At 39.1% G+C, this 7274-nt stretch overlaps 1 long non-coding RNA gene across 1 annotated transcript; it reads left to right on the top strand.

Moving 5' to 3' along the window:
* Positions 1 to 455: 455 nt before the first annotated feature.
* On the top strand, positions 456 to 5410 carry LOC138749421 (uncharacterized). The gene is made up of 2 exons (XR_011348625.1): positions 456 to 538; positions 3644 to 5410. It is a non-coding gene; the product is annotated as an uncharacterized lncRNA (long non-coding RNA).
* Positions 5411 to 7274: the final 1864 nt, after the last annotated feature.

The following is a 7274-nucleotide window of genomic DNA, read 5'->3' on the forward strand; positions in this document are numbered from 1 at the left end:
AGCTTTACAAGGATGATACCAGAAATTGGAAGGCATGTAAGGATAAATCATCTGGCTCCTTTATTCTTTATTCTTTAGAAAAGACCTGTCTTCAAAATAATAAATCTGTGGAATTGTCATTGGGGTATTAACACACAGCAGATGATGAAATCTGAAATAAAATCAGAGAAGGCAGGAAGTACAATGGTGAGAAATTTCATGCACAATTGTGAATGTGCTGTGATGTGAAACTGATGTATGATTTTGACTGTGCTGTGGTGTAGTGAGTAACCTAATATCAGACTAGGACAGTGGTAAGGTGGTAACCTGACGCATGGCTCTGAATATGCTGTGGTCAGTCACCTGATGAATGATTGTGACCATGTAATAGACCGACAATCTATATTGTGAATGTACTGGCATGTGTAATATCTACCTGCGTCCTCTTCAAGTAAAGCAGCCTATCCACAACCTACGCTGCAGTTTGGATGCAAAAGCTGAAAATGGAGGTCATTTCAAAGTGAAGAGAGGAAGGCTTAGGGGAGACAGCAGGAGTAAGGTTTGTACCCAGTGAGTTGTGGGTGCCTGGAATGCATTGCCGGGGGTGGAGGTGGAGGCTAGAGCAATAGGGGCATTTGAGAGACTCTTAGACATGCACATGGATTAAATAAAAATTGAGAGTTATGAGGTAGGGATGGTTCCATTTTTTTAAGGTCACCACAAAATCATGGGCCAAAGAGCCTGTATTGTCCTGTAGTGCTCTAGCTAAGATAGTTTCAAGCTTGAGAATACTTTTACCATTGTGTAATGAGTAGCGAGGTATTGCATTAGATTTGCTTGACCAGCTGATATTTGACATAGTGAAGTATATATTAAAATGTATTTCAAGCAAACATTAACAGCAATACACTGATGAGGAATTAAATCTTTATAAGGTCATTCTGAAATGGTCTGAATATACATTTTGATCGATGGATTATTTTTAGCAAGAATGTCAGATTATTGAGGAACAAAATGGATAGTTATTTACTGCCATTTTAAAACTATTTCAATTCGAAATGATCTGTCCAACAAATATCCTGTCCTAGAAATATAAATGTCACCAATTTTTTCTGATAACAAATTAGGGGATTTTGAATCCACACGTCGAACATCAGGTGATTGTTTTATTTTGGAGAAGTGGCCAATCCAAATTTGAACCAGAAGGACTCACTTTATGTATAATTTGAGGCATGTGAATTTAAGTGTTTTTATTACTCTTTAAATGTTATGAATTACTAATTATTACCACAATGACGGGTACTTTTCATCTCATTCAGAAAATGATATCATGGCTTATGTTTTCCATGCAATCTACCTTCGTTCTTCATTGCTCTTTTAAACATGAATGATGATAAATGTACAAAGTCCATTTTTTTGAAGCTATTATCTGGCAGAAAACATGTTGCCGTGCTTCAAGGCACTGAGAGAAATCAATAATCGGAGGGTCAATTACAATGTCTGGGTCACATGATTTCCAGCAAAATTACTTTCTATCAAAAATTTATACAGTACCTGCAAAATTAATCTGCATTTATACGGACAAACCTAACAGTCCATGATTGAGTGACTGTAATATTTAACCTCTGTTTTGCTCAAACTGGGAGCATTTTAAGTGCCTTATTACTGCAATTGTCTTAAAGCCGATGGTATTTTTTGCAGCATTTCAGATACAGAAGTCACCATTAAACGTTAATCGTGTGACAGTTTTTAAAATGTTGCCCTTTTCCTGCTTTTATCTCTTTTTACCTTTAGAGTGCAATTGAATCGCTTATTGACTGACTGATCACCTCACATATATCGTTATAATTAATGAGCGTGACGTATATGGGAAGGAGAAAATGGTCGATAATCCTCTCTTGCCAGCAGAGACATGGCTATATTTGAGATTTCTAAAACTGCTTTGAAATTTTGATGTGAAGTAATCATCAATTTTGTGCTGTTCTGTGCATAAAAATGATTGACTAACTTTATATTGTACAAATTATTATCTTGTGAATCCATCAGCAAAATTTCCCCTTTACTAATCATGAGATAAAAAATGTGATATTTTTCCCACATTTAAATCCTGCCCTGTAAATTTATGTGAACATATTTTTGAAATATGTCCAGCTTCAGAGCTAGATCAAAATCTAGCAAGTGCTACATAATCTAAAGGAAAGTAAATTACAAAAGCAGATGCAATAATTAATTGGGGATGTTCTGCATAATTATAAAACGCTGTGTAATCCTTCCATCTGGAATGAAGGTGGCTCTAATTTTACTCGTGTTTCAGGACACTGATGGGGAAGGTCCTCCCAATGGCACAGAGCAAAGAATTGTGTTTTATTTATTGTTGTGTATAATCTAATTATCTCTCATTAGGTCAAAGCTGATTATTTCATTTATCTTCGTAAGACTGACTTCAAAGACTTGCTTTAATTAAGCAGATCAGCAATTAGCTGTTGTTTTATAGGCAGTTTAGACGTCTCTGTACAAATAGCACTGAGGTTGATTATAATCAGTCGGTGACCAGAATGCTGCAGTGAGGGACTTATGTGATTTACTACATTGTTTGGGTAAGGCTGAAAACTCAGAGAGTGGAAGCCTTCACCCAAGGAACTCTTTAAGTGCAGAAGCCGTATATGAATCTTTGTCATGTCACTGTGAACTGATAACTGAGTGCAGATTGATTACAGCACCACATAATTCCAGCAAATTTCTCTTTGTTGCTATACAATGGGACAAACCATTTGCTTTCTTGAGTAACATATTGTGATTTGTTAGTATGTACATTAAAGTTGACATTTTTTTTAAAAAAGCAGAATTTCAGCCAAAGGTTCATTTATATTCTGTGACTTAATTATGGTTTGCTCTTGTGTTGCAGGAGTGATAGAGGAATGGAAAAGCAATACCCCAGGGAGAGGGGCCTTATGTCCATGGTTTACAGTTGCACAGTTGTGGACATTGGCTCTAATGAATAACAATTAAAAGTACTCGTGCTCATTGCTTTAAAGGGTGTACTTGAACTAAACAGCAGCTAGGTTAGCAAATGTCTCCTCAATTAGTTTTTCATAGCAGTGTTTAACCAATATCTGGTAACCATACATGCATAGCCAAAAATACACAAATAATAGTGATTTCGAATGAACATCCTATTTATTCTCTGTGGTCGAACCCATGAGTATAGAAGAAAACATCCAATGTTTGAAGTCTTCTGTTTGAAACAATTGTAAAATGCCAGATTTAGGGTGATTTGGTTTGAATGCTTTGAGCAAAGTAGAACCTTGTGGTGGCAGAATTTAATGAGCTGCTAATGCTATCAAAGATTATCAAAGTATCATCCCTTAAAGTCTTCAATCTTCATTCTCATTAGGATGCATTCTGGTAGGTTTTAGCTGATTACAGGAAACAACTGTCTTTTAATTCATCCCCAATCTGTATCATCGCACTGTGTTACATACTTATTTCCCTGCTTATTAGTAACTGTTGAATTTCTAAGCCAATCAGTATTTGCTGTGATCTAGATTTGCTAGTAATCTAACCTGAATATATATATATAGATAAAATACTGTGTCATATTTAAAATGTCTTTATTGAATATGTGAATTTAACAATAATTGTGCATTATTCTTTTGTCATTTAGACATTTGATTGAAGATGTTCATCACCAACTTGCATACCGTTTATCAGGGAACAAATGCAATACAAAAGAATATGAGGGCATTTTCTGGCCAAGCACACTTCGCTGTCTCAGCAGATGACTTCTGACATTTCTGACAGATGCTTTGGCTGATCACTTTGATAAATAATTAAAATGCATCAGCCTTTCAATCTGGGAGGAAAGAGGGCATGGTTCCAGTGATTGCTGCGTCCCCCTTGGTCTCTGTGTGATATTCCTGGGCTACGGAAGTTTCCATGCAAACTGTACATCTGTGAAAAGAGGAATCCCTGTAAAGAACAGAATGTCTACCCAAATAGTGGGAATCGTTAGTGCTGGAGGTTAGAAGGTTGATGCACAATAATTCCAAATGAAGAGGGAATCAGAGATCTGTGGCATCAGAGCGTCCACTCAGAACTGTAACGTGAGAGAAGGGTCAGATATTAGTTCTGAAAAGACATCTGTGTCCTTTTTGAGATTGGCTTTTAAGAGATAGTCAAAGGGCAATATGTGCGTCAGCCAACATCAGATAGTTATTTTCAAAGATGATCCAAATGATATGGAAGAAAGTGAAATTAGATCCAGTCCAGTGGAAACATGTTTAAAATATAAAGAAGGTGGGGTGGATAGACTACGGGTATACCCCGCTTTACCAAACTAGAACGGTCCTCTGAAACCTTTCATAAACCAAAATGACTCCATTCACTGGAGGTTTTATTCTCATAAAAAGCGAAACCCATTCAAATCCTTTTGTAAAAGCGAACACAGGTTCCTTCGTGAAAGCAAATTTTCGTAAAGCAAGTATTTTTAAAATGGGATATACCTGTATTTGGTGCCGAGATTGGACCTTTAAGAATTCTTCCTTTGATTTGTTTTTGGGTCAATGTATATGATTCAAATAATCCTGCAATGAATGTTTTAAACTTCAGAACAATGTGGACACAGAATCCCTGCTTAGTCTATTAACCTGCTGCCCTTCCAGACTGGATACAGAAGATACCCCAGTTCCAACTTAACATCTTTGGCAGCAGGAGCCAACCGCTGTTGCTCCTTGACTAAAGCAAAATATTTCAAATCATCATCAAACTCCATCATTAAACAAGAGCACCACGAATCAGTGCAACGTTATATCAGGACTAAAGCTTAGGTGCATCTTGATGGGGCTGCATTCCTCCATGCATAGTCCATTTTGAGGTACTCGTCCAGGCTTGAAAGCTAACTGCAGTCAGATAAGAGGGAATCCAAACTTGGGTCCACTCTGGAATTTGTCCAACACCCAGAATTATCTTATAACCCTCACTGCTGGAAGGTCACCAAGCTCATCTGCAATTCCACTTGGTGGAGAATTTACAACATCCAGTCCATTGATATGGGAAGATGTTGCAGCTGCTATCGGTTTCCCAGGAACTGGGACACCAGTGAGTTGCAGCTTGTGTTTGAGAACAGTTTTTAAAAGAGTGTTTGGAGTTGCATGTGTAACCCATTGATATTATCCTGTTGTGGTGTTACCTCTATGTATTTCTATGTATGGATTAACTCTATGGGCTGTGACTCCTCCCTCCCAGATAACCCCATAAAGGCTGTTACTCCCAAACCCTTCCCTCAGTACCTTCCTTGGAACTGGGCCAGCAACATACAAGTTGTGCTGACATGCAAGGTGATTAAAGCCTGTTACTTGTGATTGTGGTTGATTGGTAGTACATCTGTGACAGGCAATTAAAGAACAGGAAAGTTGTGCTTTAAGGCTTCTAATCTGTGGCTTTGATTATTTCAAATTTTAGATTTATTGTCAGAGTACATACATGACTGGACATACAAACATGAGATTCTTTTGCCTGTGGGTGAGGCAGAATTGGTAGTGCGGAAAAAAAACTGTCTCAACATACGTATGTAAAAAAAAATAAAGAGATGTAAACTGACTCTACAATCCAGAGAGAGAAAAAAAATCAATAAAGTGCAAAAGTGCGAGTCCTTAAATGAGTCTCTGATTGAGTTTGTCGTTGAGGAATCTGATGGTGAAGGGGTAGCAGCTGTTCCTGAACCTGATGGTGCGAGTCTTGTGGCATCGATACCTCTTTCCCGTTGGCAGCAGTGAGAACAGAGCATGTGCTGGGTGCTGCGGATCCTTGATGATTGCTGCTGCTCTCTGACGTTCCCTGTAGATGTTCTCGACGGTGGGGGTAAGTTCCTGTCTTTAGTTAATAAAAGCCTGCTAGCTTCACAACACCAGCCGTTTGTGATTCTTACCAGGCAAAATGACATATTTGACTTTTTGTTTGCGAAGGGCTTGGGGTTTGAGAATAGGAAGAGTTGTTAAAATTGTACAGCGTATGGATGAAGCCACACCTGGAATACCGCACTTGGTCCACTTACTAAAAAAGGGATGGAGTAGCATTGGAGACAGTCCAAAGGATCATAAATCCATAAGATGCAGGGGCAGTATTTGGCGATTCATCCCCAAACTTGTAGTTTTCCAGTACAGTGAAATATCAGAGAGGGAGTGTGGCCAACTGGCATATTCCAGGCTGCAGGAGTCGGTGTGGAAGCACCCACAGAGGCAGTGTATTGATGTATGGGTTTTGTGGGGAAGTCCACAGTCTAGAGTCCTTCCATTCTTGGATATTGAGGGGCAGAGACCATAGGGGAAGCCCCTCAACAACAGAGGAGGAGTAACAGATGTGATAATTATGCTAAATACAAACTAGAAAATGAATGTAACATTGATGAAAATATATGGTTATCACATCAAGAATGTGAATGGTTGTCTTTTGTACATAATTTCTTGTGAATACAGTTATTTTGGGAAAAGAAATTGCCTGCCCTGCCACTTAAGTCATCACAAGGTTATCCAATCAACAGAGATTAAATCGTTAAGGCCTGCCTATATTCTTTGGAGTTTAGAAGAATAGCAGGTGACTTTATTCAAGCATATTCAAGATTTTTTTTGTCATGTAATAAAACAGAAATTGTGATATTACATGAAATTTCCTTTAGAAAAACATTTGCTTTCAGCAAAAATTTTCCAGTCCTCCTTGCAGCCAGAGAAAGAGAAGCAAAAAAAGAGTACATCCAGAGTCATTGAATATCCATGGCTTCACCTCCAGCTCCTGCAGCCACACCGCCTACAGACCAAACCATCAGCAACCCAAGCTCCAGACGCACACCTCTGACGTGACCAGGAAGTCTTCAGTGCCCTTGGCACCCTCCCACATTCTGGTTCCTATACCCCTCAGCCAGTCTCCAGCTGTCCACAGCCTGGTGCAAGTCCTTTAACGTCCATCGCCAGCAGGCTACATGGGGTCCTTGCCTCAAGTTGCCTCTGGGTATTTCCACCTCAGAGCCCCTCACTGGTCTGCCACCATCCCTTGGGTCATCTCCTCTGGTTCTCCCTCTCAAACTGGGGGGGGGGAGGAGGGGCTCCACATTTTCTGCAGCCAGTCCTCCACTTCTCCAGTATGCCCAGGCCTAAGATAACATTTGTATAGCACCTGCACTGAGTGCATGCTAGGATTGACCACAACGTACTTTGAAGGCAATGCACTAGTAGACTTAAAGACATCTCAAAAATAGATCTAAAAGAACTATACATGTTAGGTACATTTTAAGGGGATTTTCA

This window comes from Narcine bancroftii, chromosome 14 (genome assembly GCF_036971445.1).
Source record: "Narcine bancroftii isolate sNarBan1 chromosome 14, sNarBan1.hap1, whole genome shotgun sequence".
NCBI lineage: Eukaryota > Metazoa > Chordata > Chondrichthyes > Torpediniformes > Narcinidae > Narcine > Narcine bancroftii.